The sequence below is a fragment of the Falco peregrinus genome, chromosome 7, assembly GCF_023634155.1.
Source record: "Falco peregrinus isolate bFalPer1 chromosome 7, bFalPer1.pri, whole genome shotgun sequence".
In the NCBI taxonomy this organism is placed as follows: Eukaryota; Metazoa; Chordata; class Aves; order Falconiformes; family Falconidae; genus Falco; species Falco peregrinus.
The window spans coordinates 31,012,395-31,037,234 of NC_073727.1; the positions used below are offsets into that span (position 1 = coordinate 31,012,395).

Consider the following 24,840-nt stretch of genomic DNA (forward strand, 5'->3'; position numbering starts at 1 on the left):
ATTTATGTTCTTTTTAGACGAAAATAGAAGAAAAAAAAAAAATGTAAGCATCTTCTACCAAAATCCAAAGACTGTGTAGTAAGTGACTGGAAGGCATACCAGTGGATCATGATGTAACTCAGCTTTAATTGTAGTGAGTAGAAGTTTTTCTCTGTCTCATTTCCATTACCTTCTGTGGTAAAGGAAGAGTAAGCAGGTACTGAAGATATGTCTTAAGTACTGCATCCTGTGTTAAATGGGACACCAGACTCCTTTTTACATTTTTAAGCTATAAAAGTGTGAAAAATTAATTCTCATTCCACTCAAAACAGGGAAAATGAAGATGTGCAGGTCTGTTTTCTCACCCAGCAATAAAATTCTGGGAACACCATCTATATCCTTTAGTCAAAGTGCTGTATAAGACTGTGCGTAAAATTGCATCCCTCGAGGGTATAGATTACCCATAATGAAGAAGCCTCTTGGGGCACCTATTAGGAATTTTAGTCTTTGAAAGCTTAAAGTTATCTTAGAAAATGAGTGCAAATGTGATAAACTGCCATTCACCTCCTTTGAGTTGCTCTATAATTCCTCCCACCCTTTCTTCAGACCTATTTTTTTCCAGAGTTATGCCAATATCTTTTGATTCCTTGTGTGGATGCTTATGGTTTTCTATAAGAGTGTAGTCTTTTTAGGTTTTATTTAAACCTTTTTCCAAGTTGCATAAGCTGTGAACAAAATCAGTTGGTTTTATTTTTTAAAAACTGCCTATAAAGTGTCATATTGTTATATATGTTTGGCCTACATTCACCTCTTGGTTTACGAGAAAACTTGCCAAAATAAGAAAAATATTGGAAACTTTGGCTGCTAGAAAATCTTATAATAACAGAGCATCATAGTTCAGAATTAAAGTCATACCTGTAACTCTGTTGACCCCAGAGACAATGAGGGTATTTTTTTTCTCATCTGCCATTAGTCATTTAAATGTTTGGAGGCAAATGATTCCTTTTTAAGATTAACCGTGCAGAGCTTGTCTTGAGGGGTATTTTTGCAGGCAGTGGAAGAAGACTGGGCACTTCTAAAAGGATGCTTATCCCACTTATTTTCTGATGAAATGAATCACCCTTGGGAACAAAGCTTTTCTAAATTTCTAATTCTTAAACATTTCCCTTTCTAAATTATAAAGGGACATTAGTGTCAAACATATGCCTACGTTTCAGATTACAAAAACAAGATGAGAGGAATCTCACACAGAGTTTATGTACTTCCTAAGGCACTCAGTGGGCATACTGACTAGATCTTACATATCTTGGAGTTAATGCTGCTTCAAGTCTAATTTTAAACCAGAGTTTTGGATTGCCTAAAAGTAAAGTCAATGCAGTTAGAATTGTTCTCTTAAGGTATGACCTACCCTCAGTGGAAATGTATGGGAATCATAGGCAGTATACTAATACAGATCCTAGTACTTAATCTCAAAATCTTACTTGGACATCTTGCTTTTATGCCCTGTGTAGTAACATCCTTTTGAAAAATTATTTTCTATTATGTGCAAGTACCTCTTCTGACAGTGATGATAAAGAGTGATCAGCAATATCTTTCTTCTGTCTACATTATTTTATGCTTCATGTTGTTACATGTACTGTTTAACAGTGCTACAGAGAAGTGATGAGAGAAGGGTTCTTCCCTATTTTCTGACACCCCTTCCTTTTCTTTTGTTCTTTAGTTCATGCTTCCATTACCTGTCTCATGCCTGTTATCATGGTCAGTTATACCCTAAATCTCTACTGAGCACCCTGCAGTCCTAGGGGTTTCTCTGTGTAAAGGTCTAATTGCAGAATAGGAAGTCTGGTGCTCAGACTGCTGGGTTCTGTTTGATTTAGAAGGCAATGTCTGAACCCACTGTTATTAAATGTGACAGGATCTGACAGAGCCTTAATCAGTTTCCCCTCTTGTCTTTTTCCACAGTGTTCAGTGAAAGAGAAAAAAATTAATTGAAAACTGTGGCCATAAAACTCATAGAAAGTGGCAAGATGAAACACAGACTATGAGCACTACATTAAATTTGTTTTAATTCCTGGTTTTATGTGTAGGAATGATCAAACTTCAGGTCAACAATGACACTTTAGCATTATTTCCACTGCATGAGTAAAAAATAGCATCAAAGTGATGGCTTTTAAATGTTCTGTATTATGAAATATAACCCTTTTGATATAAAGATAATTCACTAAGTAATATATCCACACTAAAATGTTGTGCTTTGTAATACAGCTCTTCATCTGTCCAAGTTATTTGCCTTATAAAGTGTTTGAATTTCATAATAAATACTTTCTGAAAGAAAGTTATCGATAACTTCCAGCCTGACTACACTGATTAAGCAGATGTAAGAATTATGACTAGTGGGTAGGTTTTAACAACACAAACATATATGTAAGGGACATAGACTGTATATTTGCAAAGTGCGCAGCAATGAGACCAAGTGATGAAACATCATCCCATGTATAAGTTGTATGAGAGTCAGCAGAGACTGATTTTTCTCATATTTGGCCACTGTGCAGGTCAGAATTCCTTCCTGATGGACTAACTCATGAACTTGTATGCTTTTCTTCTAGGTGGACACCTGGTAATCCCTGGCTGTGTGTTGGAGGAGGAAGCTTACACCTTTCAGAAAAGGTTTCTGGCTTTCTCCGATAGCCTTTTCTGCACAAATCTGTTCCAGACATGGGCACAGGTTGTTCTTTTTCTGTCTGAAGTACTCTAACTTATGATCTGGCATTTGTTGTTACAATTCCTGCTTGGAGTACCTGAGTTGTAAACACTGAATGGTCCGAGGAGATGATCTGACTGTCTCAATGGCATTCAGTTGTGTGTACAGTGTATGAATGAGGTAGTGATATTTATGTGCTCAATCTCAATTCTCATTCTGCATTTGACTTGTGACTCTCTGCCCACAAATGCTTCCCTGCTAGACTTATTGGCATGCTTCCTGAGAAGCTTCCAGCACCTGTGGTAAAAGAAGACCATTAAGAATGCTGTGGTTGGGATGCTTGGCCATGAGCTGGAAATCCTGAAACTCTGAATGAACTGAACTGCAAGAAAACTGCTTAAAATAGACAGTAACACTTATCACAGGAAGGGGGAATTTAAAGCATGATATAAACTCACTTTTGTCTAGCGCTTCAAACTTATCTGGGCCAGAAGATCATTAGGTAGGTAGAGATTCCCAGCCGGAGTTACTTTCAGAACTGAATGGTGCTTGGTGTGAGTTAGTTTCTGTTTTAGGAGTTAAAAGTTTCTTCTGAGTCTCTGTTAGACCTGTGGCATTAAGGAGATGCAGAAATACAGGTGGAGAGATGCAAAAGGTAGCATGACAGTCTAATTGACACCTAGGGTGACCTGTAAAATTCTCTTGATGTTTTGTCACTGATGAGTAACGTAAGCTACTTTGAAACCAAGCCTCCCAATTCTTTATATGCATCGTGGATCTTTATTTTTTATGCTTAGCTTTTGCCATTTCACTGAGCATTTAACCTCTTCTTCTCCTGAAGGGGTTTTGGTGCTGCTTGTTCAACAGTTGTGTGTAAGATAACTGAAAATAAGCATTTGTAATACAAACTTTTAAAGATCTTGGTCTTTGTTGTCTTTACTCATTCTAAGTTAACAAGTTTTTATCAAAAACACAATATCAAATTCATTTTTTTCTGAAGTGAAGCGTGTCAGCAAGTATAGTCCATTTCCATTGTTGGCATATTTTAGTATCTCCTCAAGGTGTAACTCAGGTATTTAGTAACCTTTGAGTGTTTCTGTCAGATTGTCTTAGCAGCAGCATCACATCTCATCTCAAATTGGAAAGGATCCTCCATGGAAATGTGAAAAGGCTGGAAGGCTGATGTTTAAAATGAAGAAGACAGAACAATCTTTTTGTAATGATTGCAGTACCCATCAGTTTTGAGTGGCATTGCTGACAGCAGCACTGAAGATTTGCTGTAAGGACAGAGTTCACGGCAGGCAGCTGAGCATCTCCGCAGATGGATAATACAAAGTTAGGTACACCTGTTGGCTGCCTGACCCCCACCTCTGTTTTTCATCATACAGATAATCTTTTCCATAGCTTTTCCGAGAATTATTCAGCTAAACTTGTGCTTTGCCTGAGGCAGAAAGAAACTCCAGTAAAACTTGTGTAATGCAATAGTGAAACCACGTAACTTCTCTTTTATCCCATAATAAAAGTCAGGCAACTGGGCAGGAAACAGGCAAAGAAAATTTACTAGCATTTATGGCTATATTTCTCAGCCTCGGTTTTGGGGAGGGGGTCAGCTGATGTTTATGGCTCAGTAGTGAAAACATTCCTGTCTGTACTGATAATAGCTGCTAACTGTAACAAAAGCATCAGGAAGATGCCCCTCTGGCTGCAGCACTTCAGCAAACTTGCTTATCCGTAGGTGGGCTATATTATAAATTATTAGTATTATTAGTATCATCTCTCAAAGAAGAGGTGTCTCTCATTTCCTTTGAGATGTCTTTTTTTTTTTTTTTTTTCTCATTATTTGGTGAATTTGATCACAAAGTTGTATATCGGTGACCTGGCTTTTGTGTAAAGCCTAGCTGTGCAAAACAAAGCTTAAGTCAGGTGCAGCCTCAGTGACGGAAGATGATAATGATTCCCTAATTAAGCTTTATAAATACTGATCTTAAAAGACTTACTACTACTACTACTACTACTAATGTCCCTAGCTAATGCTGAAGAAAAAAACCCATGTCTATGAACTTTCAAATGAAATAGCGTAAAACTACTAAGCCGTATCAGCAGTTACTTAAAGAAAAGTGAAGTTGAAATATTCAGCCAGTTTTTAAGTAGTAACATACTTTCTCATTATTTTTTTTTTTTGCATTATCTATCCTCTGTAAGGACACAGTAATCAGTGGCAGAAGGAGAGTGAGTGTCAGCTAGAAACTGGAAAGTGGTGAAGGACATGCACATGATTAAAACAGTCTCTGCTGTAACAAACTCATGTCTAAGCATTTCAGGATTCATGAGCAGAGTGAATGTGTGGTGTGTACTGTTCAGATGGCCTCAGCAGGGTTGCTTGAATATTGTTCTTATCTAACCAGGGTGCCCATGGACTAGTCACTGACAGGAGCGAGTTAAGGATGAAGTGCTGGAGCTGTGGATATTTCATTTAAAAATGCAGCAGCTAAGAAGAAAGAGTAGTGGTGCTCTTCTACATAAACCCTTTTATCCCTGTAAGTGCGAGATGTGGATCAATTTCTTCAGCAGACTGGAAGTGTTCAAAGACATCTGCCAGGAGCATGCCAAGAGCAGTGGGGGTGGGTTGGTCATGGGAGAATTCCTTAAAAGTTGAGTTGCTCTTAGAGGTTTCTATCTTTTCTGTTTGGGTGCAAAATGAAGCCCGACATGGTTGGCATTTGTGTCTGGATTTGTTCAACCATGTTTGCAAGATCCACGATACAAGAGAGAGCATGTCTCAGCTCAGTGCCAAGGGTGCTGAGGGAGGTGAGAGCATTAAGTACAGATCCTGCTTCCACCGTTGCTTCACACTTTACCAGTGACTACTGCATGGGCTGACCCTAGGATATACATATGACCCTAGGATATGACATACAGGTGCACAGAACAGCCTCCTTACCACTGTTACTGCTTTTTCTCCTTCCAACAATGTGAACAGTGAGGCAGCGATCACATGTGACAGGAGCAGCCCAGAGAAGGAATCTGGCCCTGAGCAGAGGTGCCCTGAGCTCCTGGGTGCCTGTCCCTCCAGCGCCAGGACGTGACCAGCATGGCAGGGATGCAAGCATGGCAAATGGCCACTGCAGCTCGTGGGGTGCTAGTGGTGAGACGCATCCTGAGCCTCAGCCCTCCAGATGATTTCTGGTACTGCAAGAGCTTTGAACCTCCCTGTAGCAGCAGCTATATTTTATAAGAAAACTGTCGGACTATGTGTCCTCTTTCCAGTTGTGTAGCTTATGCCTCTCTCTTTGGATTAACATAGCTTTTTTTGTGGTGGTTATAACAATTGCTTACAAGGAAAGCAAACACTAGGAATACAAGAGTGATAATATGAGTGATCTCTGCTCAGATTTGTACTACAGATATGGTCCAGTATTTGGGATTTTAGTTCTTTGATTTAATGAGCATAGCTGTTAAGAACACAGACAATACTATGATGTATGCAAGCAAGGGAGCACAATTTCAGCTGATCAGATTTGTCATGTTACACAATGAATTTTCCTGTTCTAAAGACCTTATTATCTGCATCAGCAGATTGTGTAACACTGTTACATCATGTGTAACGTTATTACTTAATGCTTGTAATGTTTGTTGCCCAGGGGCCCCAGTCAAGACTGCGACCCCCACGGCGTTAAGTACTGTGTAAACATGCACAATTCAAGGAAATATGTGACCTGAAAAGAGAGACAAAGCAGACAATAAATTAAATTTGTTTTGAGATGATACACATTTGTACTGTTTAACTGTTGTCATAAGTTGGTAGGTGGCCTTATTTGTGCCTCAGGCCATCACTAATTTTCTGACTCTTTGTTTTGTAGGCAAAACAGCAAAGAGAGATTTTGAGCAGTGATTTGGATTAAAAAAATATATATGTGTTTATCTTGATTAGGGAATTGAAATAGTTTCTGGGCAGGAAGCTCAGAGACTTCTGGAGCATCTGGGAGCATGATCTGCTAGTGGAACAAGAGAGCAAAGGAAAAGCATGGTAAAAAAACAAAGTCAGGCATCCAGTAGAAATACTGATTTGATTTAACTGGGACAGTGGGACTCAGTGGAAGATGTAAGCGATAGATTCCAGTGTGTTGTAATGAAAATCCTGGAATCATATGATGCTTTGGTTTGGAAGGGACATTAAAAAGTCATCTAGTCCAGCACCCCTGCAATAGGGAGGGACATTATCAACTAGGTCAGGTTGCTCAGAGCCCCATCCAACCTGTCCTTGAATGTTTCCACAGATGGGGCATCTTTAACCTGAATTTGGAAGATGGGTTAGAAAAATTACTTTGAAAGATTATGTTTTCCCTTGGTTGGAGAGATATTGCACCACACATACAGATCTCTCCCAGAGGAGTAGATGAGATAGAAGGGCTCACAATGCTGTCACTGTGTTATTCAGTGCATGTCTGGTAGGAGCGAAGACCCAGCGATGCAGCCTGCAGCAGCAGCAGCAAGATTGACAGGAAGTGTTGTGTTGAATTTTTAGCAGTGTCAGATAATGCAGGGAGCACTGAGATTTCTGCTTTCCTGCTTGTAGTTAATGCCATCAAATATCCAAAGGAAGGTGGGCAGCAGGTAGGTAGGTGCAAAACAGCAAGGAATGGTGATGGTCAGAAACACAGCCATTGCAATGCTTCAGAGTTGGTACTGTATTGAAAGATAAAATTAAAATTACTGGCAGCTCAACTTCAGAAAAAAATCACCAAATTATCGATAACGTTTAAGATTAATTTTTTCTTCTAATACTCCAAGTGAAAGCAAGCTAATTAAGTTTGGGAGGTTATTTTGTTACTTGGTTTCAAAATCTTTAAATGCTTTATTTAGTTAGATTCTGGGTATGAAAGTACTTGCAGACCCATATTGATTGAAAGCAAGGATTAAAAACTTGAGTGCAGAATTCAGAAAGTTTTTGCAAGAGTGCTTGTCATTACAATAACTGTATTATCACAAAAAGATGGTGGTTGTTTTGTCACTGTGACTTGATTTTCAGTGTTAACACACCCTGCAATTTAATTTCACTGTTTTCTGCCAGCAACAGAGACTAGTTAATTTTTTATTTTGTTCCATCTTTCCTTCTGGCTACAAATGCATCTCAGAGGGGCTGCCAAAGTTTAAATGATCATGGTGCTGATCAGTGATTTCTTATTTACGGATATATTTTTTTAAATTACTTTCCATTGGTATATTCATTTCATTTCATGAATTTGTTTTTGTGACTCATTTGTTCATTTGTCTCAGAGACAGGACCATAAACAAGGGGGAAAAAAAGCTCAGCTCTTTGAAACAGAAATCTGTGGTGTCTTGGAAATGTCAGAGAGAAGCTGAGATACAAGGACACCAAATCTCATCAGGTTTTGTTAGTTATTCCAACTAAAGAAATAAGGCTGACATACAGAACTTTTTACAGAAGGCACTCTTACTCATTTTAGCTTTAATGACGGTGCATCATCTGAGATAGGAAAAAGATTTTTGCTGAAAAATCTACAATATTGCTGAAAACCAAGACAAGAAGTAGACATGCAGAAAGCCACTGGTAATGCAAGAGTTCTGTTATGAGTAAACTACTAATCCTTCCTCTGTCTGATCTGTGCTACCTGGCACAGAGTAGATTATTGGTGTTCTGTATAGAAATAATAACTTTTTCTGGAAAAAAATTAGGAATGTTGTCCTCTGTTATTTTAGATGAAAGAGCAAAGAACATTTCTCTGACAATGATGATGTGTGAGGAGTCAACAGTATGTCAGAAATATTAATAATGAAAAATAGAGTACTGTATCAGTATCAGTTCATACTGATACCACCCAGTTACCTTTAGGACTATAATGGATGGCAATGAAGTTGAAAAGACAATGATTTTTTGGTATATTAAAATTTTTATTTGAAGTGTTATCTGAAATTTTCTTATGAAAATTAATTTCATATTTAACTGCATTAATTTTTTAAATGCCGATGAGATTTAACTCCTCTTGAGCCCTGGAGGTTAATATAAATTATTTATTTGGATTTTCAAAGGCCTTTGACATAGTGTCTCATAAAGTTGTTAAAAAGCTACTCACCTGAAATGCCATCATGGATTACAAATTAAAGACAAATGAAGATTAAAAGGTTGCTTTTCAACATGACAAAATATTATCACTTGTTTGTCCTGGATGTCTCTGGGGACAAATCAGAAGGGGCCAAAATAAAATATAAAACATAGTTTTGTGAAAAGAGTAGTACAGAAAATGCAAGTGATAACAATTCATTATCTTTCATTGCTGGTTGTACTGTGTTTGGCTTTGGCAGCCTCATTTTTATAAAGAAATAGGAATGTGAGAAGGTAAGGAGGTGATAAAAGGTAGGTGATAAGATTTGTGAGAGAAGACTATTCTTGTAGTTTAGACACTAAACACGTAAGAGATGTTCTTTTAGTTTAGAAAGGAAACAAACAGCGCGGTAGAAATAGTATGGTAGAAGCATACCCAGTATTTGATACTACAGAGAAGATAAATTTGTAGCTCAAAATGAAAATCCAGGAGGGATTCACTGCTGTAAGTCATCATTGACCGAAATTAACAAAACTCTCATCTTCCCTCATATGCCTGTGAATAGCAGTGTTGTGAAGCTTTCTCTTGTATTCCCTCCACAAAGAGGAAGCTCTTAAAGCTGATATTGCTGAAATATATTTCAAGGCAAGGTGAACTTTTGGACCTTGTTTTCAGAAGAGTCATTTAGTCTGCTTTTACCTGTATGTTTTGTCCATCTGATCACAGCAAATTCTGGTGTATTTATCCGTACAAGCTGTTTTGTTTCTCTGAAGCATCTGGTATTTGCCACAGCTGGAGGTGAGATCAATGTTTCTCAGACTCAGCTGTGATGCTTTTGAGCTCAAACGGTTGGTGGATTGGGGAGCTTGTGGTGCCTTATGAGTCAATAGTCAGCAAGACATCAGTTGCCCCTGGCTTGGAAGTGTCTTGGTTCCTCCAGGATAAAGGACCAACTGTGGTGACTGGCTGCCTGCGTGCAGAGTAACCAGCAATTGCAAATTGTACACCAGGCACTGGCGGACATGGACAGTGGGGCTGACCTCGTTTTACAGTAGGATCAAAATATGGGGTGTTGGATGAGGAACTGAAGAAGAGAATTCATGGTGAGGAGGGAAGGTCAGAGAAAAAGGAGTAGACAGAGTAAAATCCAGAGGGATAAGTTTTAGAGAAAAGGAGAGAGCCACAGAACGGAGGGAATAAGCAGTCCTAAGGAAAGCAGCACAGGAAGGCCAGAGGACAGATAAGCAAAGCATCAGGCATTTCATAGTAAGCAATTCACTTTCAGTGAATCCCTTGTTTCCTCAAACACTCTTCAATTTCCTAGGTCTTGCTGGCTGAGTGCTTTGAACACATGCTTGTGTAAAGTGAGGAGATGAAACATGACCTAAGCTTCTGTTCAGATATACTTTAAAATGTTTAAAGCACTCAGTCAGTTGGGTCTTAATTGATTTGTCAATAACTTGTGGCTCATGTTTAGTTCAGTAACAATCAGTAGTTCAAGGTCTAAATGTCAGGCGGACTGTTGCTGAGATTAGTTCATGAACTGTTGTGCTGTATTTTGTCTGTTACTCAAGATGCCTCAAGCTCCTCCAAGGATAGAGTCCTCAATGTCCTAAACCTGTTTTTGAAATGACGTAGAAATGTCTTAGCTGCCTACCTGTATGATGGGGCTTCAGAAACTTGTTCAGCTTGTAGGTGTGGGTGAACCAAGTGAATCACTGAACTGGTTGTTATATGCCGTCTCTGAGGAGTTTGTCTCACACTATTATTCATTTTGCAGTGATGGCAACTTCTGATGCTCTAAAGCTGCAGATTGCTGCATTGTACACACTTTTTCAGTTAGCAATGAAAATAACAGCTGCAGTATTTGATACATATGGATGTCATGGAGGACAATTAGACTGTAATACTCATTCGGTTTCTCATATTGGTAACTCAGTCGTAACTTTGAAGGAGTGCTCCCTACCTAACTTGGTGCCTACAAGCCCTTAAGATGTAGTTGTTGCCGTATTTTTGGTGTTGTTTCGCAGATATATCTGCATAGGAAGATCTCTAGCAAAGAGGGAGGAAGAGGGACAGGCTTTCTGAATTGATATAAGGACAGGTGAATAGCTGCTCAATACTTTCTTTCCATTTCTTCAGCATGATGCTGAATCTTTCTGTAAAAGACTGTAGAAAAGAACCTGCTAGGCCATGACTGCAAATTAAAAGTTTACCCTTGCAAGAATACAGAACACCATTAAAATTGATAGAGACTGCGGCAATCTTTTCCCATTTGCATTAAACTCTGTATAATCCCCAATTTCATGATCTTCTTCTCTTTATTTTGGCTTTGTTACAGGAAAAAAAGATAGAGGGAAAGAAATTCCACTGGTATAAAACCTGTAAAAATGCAGGCAGATGCATGGACTCCTGCAGTTAGAATGGAGTGATAGCACAAACTGGTATCCCCATGAGTGGAGGAACAAGGAGGGAAATAACCTGGCTGCCTCATTAGGTACAGCATGTCCCTTGCAGTGCCCACAGCTCATGAGCAGTTCACCGCCATATCAGTGCTAACTCATTTTTAAAGCCAGCATGGATTATACATGCTGCATAATCATAGCGCTGATTGTAGGGTAAATCCTCTAGTTTATAACAACTTCTAAGTCATGTAATTGCTCTTGGAAATTATTCTTTTTTGCATTGATGATGTCCTTCCAAATGATCAACCTCGTTTCAGAGTATTTTTTGTGATTTAATAGACTGCATCCATTTCATTCAAATTTTTTCCTCATAAACTCTATGCTGTATGTTGCTACTTATCTTTTGATGTATTAAAATGTGCTCTTTTCATTGTTCTCCTTGCAGCTATAAAGAATAGCTTTGTATTGTTTTCTATTTTTATAATGGGTGTCGGAAGCTTAGAGTCTTCTGTGTTTTTGCAGCATTAGTAAAAAGAAGGTCTTGAGAACATTTCATCAGCAGACTCTGATAAAGTGCAGTCTGCTGCTAGCTGTGTGTCCCCATTAGCACTGGGTGTTTGGGTCACCAGTGGTTTATTCGTGAGAAGTTTCATGTGTTTTCATTTGAGTGAGTTTTCATTTACAAGTTTGTACCTGAGGAATGTTTTCTGTTCTTTGCTAGCATTCCCTGTGTTGTTGTTTCTCCTGGAGCATAAAAGGTGCATAATAAGACCACAAATTAAAACTTTTAATGAATAATAGGCAATAGCGAACAGTTTTCTGACTGACCGGTGGGTTGAAATCTGTATCTGAATTCGTCAAAGAACACACCGATATATCTACAGTACTCATGACCAAATTGCAAATGGTTTGTGAACAAAAACTGGGCTTCCTTCATCAGGTATCTTATTCATGATGAATAAGTCGATCAGCTCTAGTATTGTGAGGCAAATTATACTGATTATTATAGTGTGTAAGAAGTTCTTGCTGGTTTGAATGACTTTTTGCCTGCTCAAATCTGTGTGAAAGAATACTGTCTACATAGCTGTAGTTATATTCATGCTTTACAAGAACAACTTAAAAGAGTAAAGGGAGAAACTTAAATAGGAATAATAGGCTAAAACTGCAGAAGAAAACAAAGGATAAATATCTGCAAGTCATTTCCAAGAGTAATTTCTGAAGGTTACAGATAAGAGAGGTAATTTGCATAGCTTGAAGTAGATTGGACAAGTAATTAATAAGCAAAACATTATTAGCAGAAGAATAGGCAAGATTGTCCCAAGTAAAGATAAGAACGATCTATCTTAAGCATATATTGCTGGTCTAAACATTATATGCATTTTCTGGTTTGGAATTACCTTTACTGTCTAGGCTTTGGTTTCTTCTCTAGGTCACTTAACTAAAGGTAAAGGTTAGAAATATTATGTATTGCAAGAAAGCAAAGCCAAGCACCTAGATGCTAGAACTGTTCAAAGGAGCTATCTGTTATCATGTTATCATATAGGAATAGTTTGTGAAGTTTTGATTTGTTAAAAGTAGATGGTAACTTGCACATTTTATTACTAATTGTTTGCTGTCATAGCATTTAGGTGAAATGGTATTCTTTGAAATAATGAGTTACTATAGAAGGGGTAAGATCATTTTAGAGGACATAATATGCTGCAATAAGAACAACCTCTGGAATATTTTTATGGGTCACTACAAGAATTATCCTTGCAAAAGGCAATGTGACTTCTTTTCAAAAGACAGTGTTTCTTCAAAGGTTAAAATTGTATTGCCAGCTTCTATGATTCAGTAAGATACTTTTTTTCAAGATAAGGCCTACATAATTTCAGATACTGCAAGATTTCCTCTGGATAAATGAATGCCAGAAAATGGAAAAAGCTCATTTTCTAAGCCTGAGTGGCAATTTTCTTATTATGCTGTCATATGGATAAAGTACTTGCCATTCTGAATTGTGCTGGCTCTTAGGAAGCAAAATTTAGGCCAAGATTAATGAAATCAAATAAAATAATGTTTGTTTCCTTGGACGCTCTATTGACGTTCCTAAATGGCCTGTCAGATCTCTTTTCTAAGATCATTAGCTTGCTGATAGAGTTTGATCTGTCATTTGAAAAGTCCAGTCTTCAAAGCTTCCCTCCTGTTTGCTGTATCTTGCAGCATCTTCTGAAGGACTAGAGCCTCATCATCAGGGCCCACTCTCTCAGTAGCTCTCCTTTCAGACAATGAACAGCCCTGGACACATTAAAATTTTTTTCAGAAGTCAGCAAACTGTATTCATAACTTCAGAAGTTGTAGTAGATGTGGTTGCTCCGGCTGGGGCTCCAACCAGGGATAAGCTGAAGATGTGTGAGAGGCTAGTCTGTCTTGGCAGCTGGATACTGAGTGTAGACATGACCCCACTGTGCTGTCCAGATGTACAGAAAAATAGGAACTGTACTCAGAAATGATCAGTGCCTACCAGGTGACTTACAGTAAAGCCAAGAGGAATTAATGGTTTAATTTTAAAAGTGAATTGCCCTAATGTCTGTTGGCTCTACAGGGACCCAAGACAGGCCAGGGCCTGCCTTGCGCCAGCAGAGAGGAGTAGCCGAGATTAAATCAGCCTAGAGTGTTTGCCTGGATTTCATTGTATTTCTTCACTCTGAAATAACATGGATGCAAACCACATGCATCTCTGCCCTGAGTCTAGCTTGAGTGCATGAGGACTATGTCTGGGAACATAATATCCATCAGGGATGGAGGACAAGGGTCTTTGGGATGTAGGGCAGGAGGAGGGAGTATGACAGCAGTGTCAAAGTGGTTGTTGCTGGTGCTGGTAAAAACATCAGGGTGGTCATAAGGATAAAAATATCAGGGCATCAACTTGTTACTGGTAGAAGCGTATTAGAATATTGATGTCAAAGAAGACGACATACAGTTGTGTGTGTGCACCTATGCACATACAAATGCTGTGGTCGAGGCTACACATACATGCGTATTATTTTTTTCAGGAATATCTAGTGTTCATGTGCATATATGAGGCAAAAATATTTATCTACAGAGGCTTGCATGATGCAAACAGGACAAGCCCGTGAGGCACAGGGACAGAAAAGCCAGTTTGCCTGTGGATTTTTGCTCATATTGTCAAGAAAGCTTTTGGGGTCAAGACAGGGCTGGACATGGAAGAAAACTGTACACTGAAACCAGAAAGCATGCATGACAGTATAATTTGAAATAAGAGTTCTGAAGTTGAAATTTGCCCTTCGACTATTTTTATTTAACACACTTATAGCAGATATTTTCAAAGTTATCTCATACTTGTCTTAGTGCATGCAAGTATGTAAGTAGCTCCCCTGTAGAGCTCTGGCATTACATGATAAGAGCCTGTACTGAGGCAGACCATGATCCATTATAGTTGGATATCTTCAGGTGGAAAACCTGATGTTCTGGTGTAACAGTATGGTTGACAGACACTGAGGCATGGCATAAAATAATGAATCCAGTAATTTGTAGGTTTTGATTCAACCCTAACATAATGCTGAAGCTGGTGCTCAGCTGCACAGAAAGAACCCTGTGTTTTGACAGTTTTTTTCCTCATATTCCTTATGAGAGACATAGGAAATCATGCATCTCTCTGAGTCTACGCTGGCCTAAAGGCTTCAGTGACAGTCTAATAAAGGCTAAGGACACATTTCTTATTAGAAAAGCTCTCCCTTTACTTTTTTTAAAAATTATTTTTGCACTGAGGAAGTATTTTTTTCTAATCTTCCGTGGAAGTTTACAAGCATCTTTCCCCTGTACTTTAATAATTTTTTGCATTTTTTTGGATCCTCTGAACTTTTTGATATCTACTGCAATTTCTCCAAAACATGGCTAGCCTTCCAGCAGCAGATGTGAGTCCAGAAGCTGCTTTATTAACAAAACTGAACATGTAATTCTGCAAAAAAGTGCGTAATAGAGGTGATCTGTTTTCTTTTACAGTAACTCAGAGGGACACAAAAGACGAAACACCTTTCAGGTGCTACTGAAAAGGAGTCTACTGGAAGGAGAGGGAAGGGAGGGGACTCCTGCTTGCTTTATTTGTTTTCTCCTCCTAAGTTGTATTTGTAGGTGAAGCCTGGGTACTTGCATTCAAAGGCTGTTATTTTTAGAAGGAGGAAAAAGCTCATTCTTTTCCATCTTTCTGTCACATTACTAAGTTTCTGCCAGCCAGAAGTATGTAGTCATACATACATGTAGGACACATGCTTGACACAGTTTTATATGGGGAGTAAGAGTGTTCATGGCAGATATAAATGCCTGGTTTATGACAGACAAGTGAGCTGAAAGTTCAGGATGGCCAGGTCACATAGCATTTATTTACAGAAGGCAGCGGAATGGCAGGCAAACCCAACTTTCAGCTTGTTTGAAATGGCAAGGCGGTGCGTACACAAGGCGGTGCGTACACAAGGCTCCCTGCTAGAGCGGTAACCATCTGTAATGTCATGCGGGGCCTGGCTTCTTCTATTTGAACTTAGTAAACAGAGGGCTGCAGCCTCAGTACTATGCCAGGCTCCCTGGAGCGTGCAAAGGCACCACATGACTGGTCTTACTGCTGCTGTGATTGGCACCCTCTTGCACTTTACAATGCTTTTTATAAAGGTTTTTTGTTCTACCAGTAGCTGGAACATACATCAACAACCTGGCTGTAGTGCAAATAATACAGCAATCAAAACCAGACTTGGTCATTAAGACCCAAGGCTTAGTTAATCGCTAACTACAGCCCATGTGAATCTGGGTGCTGCCAGTCCTTATCAGGTGTTTGCTGTGGTTTAGGAAGATAAAAGCAGTTGTACTAGGTCAGAGCAGAGATCCACCTAGTGTGGTGTCCCAACTCCAGCACTGGCCAGAAGATCTGTGGGGAAGTGCGTAGGAACGGAGAAAAATTATTTTCCCTCATACTTTCCCCAGTTTCTTGTGCTCTGTAGTTTATGATTTTCCTGACCCAGGCATTACAGCTTTGAGTATATCGGCCTTCAGTACATCTTCTATGACTTTTTCATTATGGTTTATTAATAAAATGTATAATTATCCAATTTTTTCCTGAATTTTTGAAGCTCATTTCATTTCCTTCAGAGCAAATTTTAAACTTTAGAGCACTGAAGAAAAGAAAAAGAAAACTCCAGAATCTGTAAGTTTTGGCTGAAACCTAACTCTGTTTAACCTAAATAAGATAGGCAAATAATTTGGCTAGACTGCTCTGATTTTTTTTATTGAGACCAGAAATATCTTCTAGAAAGCTATTTCCTATGTGCTCTGAGAATAAGACAAAGCACCAGATTTATCCGGGTTCCCGAGCTGCCCCTGCAGCATTCTGCAGCATTACCCAGCACTGTTGCTTCACTGTGACTAGAGGCAGTAGCTGTCTTTGGAAAGGGAACACAATGCAGAAAGAATCGTGTGGTTTGAAAAAGGTGAAAGAAAGAAACCAGGCAATGATCTGAATGGAAAACCTCTTCTTCTCGTGAAGTGCATAGGATTGGTCTTTTTCCTGATCTAATTTCCCTGAAGAGCAAGAGTCTGCCAATACAGTCTAAAAAAAAGTGGTTTGGTGGAGCAAATGTGTTCAAAAACAAGCTGTTGGCCAAGAAAAACAGTGAGGAAATGTGAAAAAATGGAAATGATGGAAAATCTGCTGAGTAGCTCCTTTCTTTGTTGCCATATAATATTTTCCTTGTAAGAAATGTCCATCTTCTCCCTTTCCCCATTCTTTTGTGGGAGGAATGGGGAGGATTGAGGACAGACTCGGGCATGGCTGCTGCTGTTCCTAGGGGAAGTTCTTGCACTGCCACCTGCACGGCCTTCACCCTTTCCTCCTGCTTTCCCTTTCTCCCTAGATGGGTGACCCTTTCCCCTTCGGGCAGCAATCCCCTGCCCTCCCCACAGGCTTGAGCATCTCACCTGAATTTGTGCCCCAGACCTGAGCCAGGGTTGTAAAGATGGCTTGGAGGGTGGCAAGAGGTGCTGCTTCCCAAAGCACCAGGCAAGGTGACAGGAGGGGAGCTTCTGGCTCCATCCTAATCTCTTTGCAAGTTCCATGCTCTCCTCCTTCCTGCCCCATCCCTCCCTAGGCATCACTTCTATCACTGTGTACTGTCATCAGTAACTGAAACTGCTGTTTTATTTGATGCAATCTTTGACTAATGAAGAGTTATGGAAGAAAACTGAAATGCATTACATTTTTTTGAAGTGTTCAGGTGTTAATATGGTGAATGTCAAAGAAAAGCTTCAGCTGAGGATTTGCTGTTCAATTAAAAAAAAAAACCCGGACAGTCTGTATTACTCAACATTGGCACATTTCTGAGGTTCCTTGTCTGGCTGCAAGCCCCAGGCATGTCTTAACTTCATATTAAGATGTGTTTGTCTGCAAGTTTCCTCTCTATATTCCTCTTTCCTTATCTTCTTTCCTTTCTTGCCTCCTCTCACTTGTTTGTTGTTGATTTTTTTTTTCCCGCCAGAAAGAAAATTCAGTGCATGCCCTGGATGGGAGCTCTTGCTCTGTCTAGGTAGTTGTCAGTTGGAATGACCAGGGAAATGGAGCTTCTAGATGCACTGGACATCAAAGAAGTGTCTGGATGCATTAAAAAGCAACTTCCTAAAAAGCCTGCCAAGGTTAATGTGTTCTCCTCTGGCAACTGCAAATTCATTTTGCTCTCCTCATCCCCTTCCTCCCAACTTGTGTCATTTTAATCAAATTTCTTTAAAATACTGTTCTGAATTGTTATATGCTGTGAGACTGATTATTGGTTACATGTAGAACGCGAGAAAGGAGAAGGGAAGCTGATTTTTTCAATTGCCACAGGAGAATATATCCACTTTGTCTTAATCCTTGATAAATAAGTTCACTAAACAGAGTGTTATCATTTGATAAGCAAAGTATGTACGATATTACATTTGAAATGGCTAAATTTTTGGAAGCTAAAGCACAGCCATCTCATAACCAGACTGGCCTCAGAGATGCTGCGTTGAAGGGGAGGGGGCAAGCCCTGTTTTGTACTGGTCTGGGCATAAATTTTTTATTACTTGAAATGCATAATTTTTGAATGGCAAATTGCATTACTGGATACATTTATTAAAGCTGTGTTGCTACCTCAGTCAGCCTCTAAATATCCTCAAACATCCTAGCAATCATTCTTATAAAATGCCTCTGTTTGCTGATGTGCTTATAGAAGACTTCAGCTGTCATTTTGGTATTTTAATGGTAGTCACTATACAGCTCACAAATATTTAGAGAAAATCCTTAATGTCAAACCTTCCTCTCACATAACATAAATATTTTTTCTCATTATATATTTGTTGTTCACTGCTTTAGCTCTCTATAAATCCTTATCCTGATTTTAAAATCATCTTATCATGCATTTATAACAAATTTCTATTGATCTCACTTTGGAGTAATTTCTTTCACAACGACAAGGGTAATAATCCTATTTATTTTGGCACATACATTCAGTATTTACCCTCCCTGCTGTGTAAACACACAGAGAGCTGGTATTAGGAAGATCGTGTTTTTCCTGTGTATGTGCCTGAAGAATATCAGGTCATAACCAGTTGATACACCATTAAGAGTGTATACTGAAGGAATTGACAGGGACAGAAATTCTCCCTTCTGGGTGTAAGTGTATGGGTCTGATACAAAATACACACACCCTCAAATGGCAGAACGCCTCAGCCATTTGCCTCCTAAGTTTTCTTGCCTCAGTCCAGAGGAAGGTCATGAAAAGCCATGACCCATGGTCTGGCAGTACACACAGACCCTCCAGACTCCCTAATGAGCAGGTTGCCTGACCAAAGGTTCCTCTGCCCAGGGACCCCGAGCAGCAGCCGCTTTGGTCCTCTTGAATCTTAATTACGAGGGTTCAGGCCACAAGTGAAAGGTTGAGGAGATTAACTTGCTGATGCAGTAAAACCTGGGAGTTTTCAGTTTGTGCAGTTTTGCAGGGAAAAGTATGTGTTGATGGCCAGACAGCCCAGGTTTTTAAGGACCGGGCAAGGAGCCAAAGAAGTCCTGCCTTTAAATTCAGTCTCTGGCATTTTCACTGTAGATATGGGCAGCCTGTTCAGCCTTTTCTATGTTACTTACCCTACATGCAGCACAGGGATTGTATCTGGTTGGTATCATTACAGGGTGTGTTGGTTAGCATGAGTGGAGATGAGAAAAGCCAAGCAATAGTAGCTTAATTTTACTAAGCTGTCCTGCTTCCTTCTCTATCCACCTGAGATTTGGTTCATGGGCACCTACCTAGATGCTTTTTTAATGCATAAAAATAATTTAGACAACACAATTTTACAGTGTATTAAAGAACAAAGAGAAACACCTTGGTGTAAATTTTCCATGCTGTTGTAGCAGCATATTTGTTTCACAGATATAAATCAGACAAAAAAGCTTTGGTTTTTGTATAGTGTTTTACAGTGTTCTAAGAAACAACTGAAGCCAAACACCTATAATTTAATTAAAATATTATGTTGCCAATTCATAATATAATTTTTATTTTTCTATCAGAGTGGAATAATTTATTCATAATTTTTTATCTTGTATTATTACTATTTATCAGTGTGCATGCCTGACTCACCTTGGTTCCTAGTCACTACCATCTGACGTCTCTGTAGCATCACTGCTGCCCTGGTGAATGGCATACCGGTGCTTCCCCCACATCCCCAGTACTGTCACCTCCCTTATGGCTTTTAATAAACAGCTTTTCCTGCTAAGCCTTCCAACACCCTTCCAAACTGCTGCTTTGCTGGTTTTGTTTCTACAACACGTCTAGTTCTGAACCACCTTATTTTCTGCCCCGCTGCAATCAGGACAAATCCTGCCGAAAAGGCCCGTGCAGCAATAAGAATGGAGATGCTCATTATAAGCACTAAGGCAATAAAGCTGCCTTAAAACAGTAGCTAATAATGAATTTCAGCCCTCTGTGAAATGCCAACTAGATTAAATTTTCTTTTGTTAAGACTTTAGTTTACTTTGATTAATTCTTTCTAAAAGTTTGAGCCATAGCTCATTGGAATAAATCTTTCCAGCATACTTTGGAAACTGGCCCTAAGTAAGGTACAGAGTTTGACTTAGCCAGGGAAAGTGATTGTATTTTTGAGTTTTAGTGGAAAGAGGGGAAACTCCATAGTGGATTTTCTGATGTAGTATTAGCAACAGGTGGCTAAAGAAAAAAGTTTTCAGATTTGCTGGGCGTCAACTCATCCTTTTGCGAGGCTAATACACAGGTCAGCAAGACTTAAGTCCTAGTTTCACCGGGTAGTTGTGGGTTGAAAATAGGTTTCAAAGCAGAGGCTGCAAAACCAAGTACCTGGCATTTTCTGGAAGAAGAATTATTTTTGGGCTTCCACAATTCCAATTCCTTGCATGTAATTCCTTGACTTTCAATGGCTGATTTCTGTACAGATGAGGGCACGTTATTACTGGTAAATCCATTCAAGCTATTTTAAATCTATTTTTTTTTGTAATAATCTCAGATAAGTTTCACTATGTGTTTTCTTGTTTGTATATGTTAGATTGCAAATTATAGATGAAAGCTGACATAGCTTATTGGAAAATGTTTTTATCCCAGCCAGAAATTCTCTGTGACTGCCCATAGTCATCGGAAGACTTCGCCTTATAAGAAAAATCCAAGATTGGTGAATGACTGAGGACAGATAAAAGCACACCTATTTGTTTTTGTTTTTAACGTAAGACCATATGAGTGACATGTTATGTTAGGCACAAATAGTTCTAAAAAATATTGTTTAGAGTTCTTTATCATTTAGTAGTGTAATAACATAATATGTAGAGGTGATATTGCTGCAATAAAAAGGTGAAGGAACAAATTCTGCAAGCTAGTCTGATGAAAAAGGAGCTACATATTTCATCCTAGTATTCATCCTGGTATCCAGTCAAATGGGGGTAAAATATATAATTTGAGTCTTTGATTAGAAGTGAAGATAAAATAAACCAAAATATTTAGGAGTGAGTGAAATACATAAAGGAGAAGTCTGAATATATGGATTTGAAAGACCGGACCTCAAGAAAAACCTCACTCTTTTCCTTAGGATTTATATGTTGGATGAAGCTAGAAAAGCCAATGTTTTCTGATATTTCAAGAGCAAAAGTATAACGTTCCAGTATAAGATCTGCATACATATCAACCTCTTAACTGAATTTTTACAGGTTTTCCTTGTAAACAGTTGGATTTCTTCAGAGGATATATGAAGAAGGGCAAAAAGGTACCAGCATGCTTAACAGCCCGAATGGCAGAGAGCAAAATGCAGGGATTTTTGGTATTCAACATGAGATACTCTGAAACAGTGGTGAATCCATGTTATGTGTCCAGTCAGTTGTGTAGTGCTTGTCCTTCTTGTTAACTTCTGCAGGCAACCACTTTGTATCTTGAAACCCAAGATTCAGTTAACTGTCTTGTTTGTTACTGCTAAAGTTAAAATGTTAGGATGTGCTCATAAGGTTATTGAGCCACAGTACCAGACTCTTTGTCCTCTGATTAATACTATATTGAAAAACTAAATACTGTTGTGTATACAGCACACATGACCATGTTTTTTGAAGGTGTATAATGCAAGAGGCACAAAGGATTAGAGATGAAAGCTGCTTTGACAATTACTGATAACCATGTTCTAGTGTTTCTACGCTTCTTAGTAGCTGACCTCCGTGAGATGAGAACTGATGCTTCATTTCTTGTTTTCCTTGTTATGGGGTGTGTATGTATGTACAGTGGTGATGTGGGTATGCCACTTCTAACTGAACTTGGAGCCTGCTTTTCCAATGGGCCGAATTCCTTGGAAGAGGCACTCAGCATCCCCACTACCGCCTGTAGCTCAAGATCTTCAGCTCTTCAAAGGAAATGGTGTTGAATTTTCTCTTTTGTTGAAGCAGTCTCTCGGATAATGTAGAAGTGTGGTCCTCAGAGGAGAATCAGAAGGTTAATAGCCCATTTGCCCAAAATGAGGCAGAATCAGCTACCTGTATGCCAAGAATTTTTGCAAATTTTTTTCTGATGTTTAATTTGAAATCTTCTTGCTGCAATTTGCATATCCTTATTCCTTGCTCTATCTACCATAAACACAGAGAACCGATTTTTCTCTTCCTCTTGACAGAAACTTTTTTACATATTTGATGCTCCTCAGTAATTTTTTCTTTAGCTTAGGTAACCCTAGTTCTTTCACACTTTTCAGCCTTCTGGTTGTGGCTATTCTTTAGATCCAGTTACCCAACATCTTTCCCCTGGGTGTGACCCTTGAAACTGGATATGGTGTTCCAATGGGAGCTGTTGCAGCATTAAACAGAGGAACCCAAATACTTCACATATCTTCCTGGCTACATTTTTATGACCTCATCCCATGATGGTATTGGTTTCTTTCACAGCAGCATGATGCTGTTGGCACATTTCAATGTGCAATCCAAAGGCACCAAGGCTAGAAGAACTTAGAGAAGACAGCGGTGGTGCCATTAATAGAGAGGGCAGAAACTATCTGGAGAACTACACTTGAAGCATAACTTTCTGAACAAAGCTAGCTGTGTGGGCAAGCTGAGTCCAGGTAGACAAGGAAAAGCATATGCATTCCTGAATGGAGATTCACGAGTGCCATTCCTGAAAGGAAATGGCTCCTTTCTGCAGCTGAAATAGACACCCATGTGACAATGATACTTGATGATGTATCAGAAGACCAAATCCAAATGTTAATAAAATTTTACCGAGACTGAGCTGCTGAGTAAAAAATCTTTCTACTGTTTTCCCACAGCTGCAAACTTAGCCATGAAATGGGATGCTGCGGTGACACCTGTATGTTGTTCAAAGGAAGAGTGTGGCCTATGCTTAGGGTGCAATGAACCCAGGTCAAATAATCAATCAGGGCACTGCTCTTCAGGTCTAGGTCTCCCAAATCCTAACCCTATTCATTAGCATAGCTCAGAGCTCCAAGAAATGAAGAATTACACATTTGATTATACCAGTAACATTCCTTACTGTGTGTGACTGTTTTGGAGCTGTTTTGCTTTGCATTACTTCATGCTCAGTGGGTTTAAGGAGCTTCTGTTTCATAAGCCTCTCTTAGCTCCCTCTTTAACTCACCAGTTTCAGCACTTCTGAGATAGACCAGTCCAGCTGCAAGACAGGCACTGATTCGGTGTTTCCCTCTGAAAAAGCACAAGGAAGCTCAGAGCACTGCCTAACCACATTGATACTGATGAAGTTGTGAAGCCAAAGTTAAGATTTTGACAGCTGCTATTTCAGATTATTCCTTCAGGTGAAATTGGGACAGTTGTCCTTCAGACAAGACTTGAGTTAACATTAACAATATCATTATGGCGATATAAAACAGTGGGGGCTGCTAAATCTGTTCAAGTGTATGCTAAGTTTCCCAGACAGGTTTTATAACCTGCATTGAGAAACAAAGTGCTGTATCTCTGCTGCTGACAGTTATGTGAGCAACTGATATAGGATATTCTGATTATACTGGATGGTAGCCGCAGTATAGATATATCCTCAGGTCCCATAGGAAAATGATGTTTCCTACTTTAGATCCCTCAATAGGGGGAGAATTATTTCTTTTCTCTTTGCATGTCTTGGGTAGGAATCTCTGTTTGAAAATACTCAATAGGTTTTCCTGTTTCTCTGTGGAGGAGTGACTGGAAAGGAACTGGGTTTTAAGCTCTGTTCAATTCATTGCTGCTGGTGCCTGGAGAAGATAAAGTCTCAGTTCATTTCTCAGCAGAGTGAGCTCACCCAGGCAGGCCTAATATCTGCCAGCTTGCTTGAGCTTGTCGGTGCTGTTCCATAGCCTCCCTTACCTTTTATGAGAACACTGACCAATGGTGTAAGAGAGACTTTGGTTGTCCTCAAGGAACTTCTTCATAATCGATATCATCGTTGCTGATTGCATTAGAGCAGAGAGCTGCAGACCATGGCACGCTCAATGGTGAGATCCCACCTCTCAGGGACAGTGATTTGCAGTTAGTGTCTGAGCATGCCAGGTTTAGGTGGCTGGCCCTTGAGGGCTGTTTCTCCTCGACAGCAAAAAGTTATTCAGCAAATCAGTGCAATACATTGAATTTTTTTTTTCCCCAGTGAGGTGTTACACATAAAATAAATGTTTTTCATTTCACCTATGTAGGATAGTCATTACAGCTCTAGATAAAAACAATACTAACAAGATGAGACAGTTATTACCAGCCCAGCTGCCAAAAGCAAGAAAGGGTCAATATGGTCCTTTTTATATCACCACAGGCTGCTTTCTCAAGGGTGTCAGTACAAATAAAAATGTAAATCTAAATAAAATTTCAAATTGCTTTTCCTTTTGTCCTCATATATGATGTCATGCGTTATCAATGAAAGGCTGCTGCATATCTGTGGACATCTAACTGTATAGTCTTTTAACCATGATTCTCTAGGGTATTGTCTCCTACATTGTGTAGGTAAAACCTGGCGGTGTGTTAGTTTTCTCTCTTGTCTTTATTGGTGGGTCTGTATCAGCTGCTCAAGTAATATACATATTTTATTTCTTGCATTTGTGCTGTTAAGGGTGTTAAATAACACTGTGTGGGGATTCTTATAGCAGCATGAGGAGTTGGACAAACAAGTATCAATGTGATCTGAAGACAAAAGTAATATTATTAAAATTGTCACTG

The 24,840-nt window shown here is 39.2% G+C and overlaps 1 long non-coding RNA gene across 1 annotated transcript in view; it reads left to right on the forward strand.

Annotated features, from left to right (window-relative positions):
- The window catches only part of LOC114013493 (uncharacterized), a 73,673-nt gene that overhangs the window by 20,305 nt on the left and 28,528 nt on the right, over positions 1 to 24,840 (forward strand). The window contains exon 3 of the long non-coding RNA XR_008748240.1: positions 2,586 to 2,704. This is a non-coding gene — a long non-coding RNA (uncharacterized LOC114013493). The remainder of the gene's footprint in view (positions 1 to 2,585; positions 2,705 to 24,840) is intronic.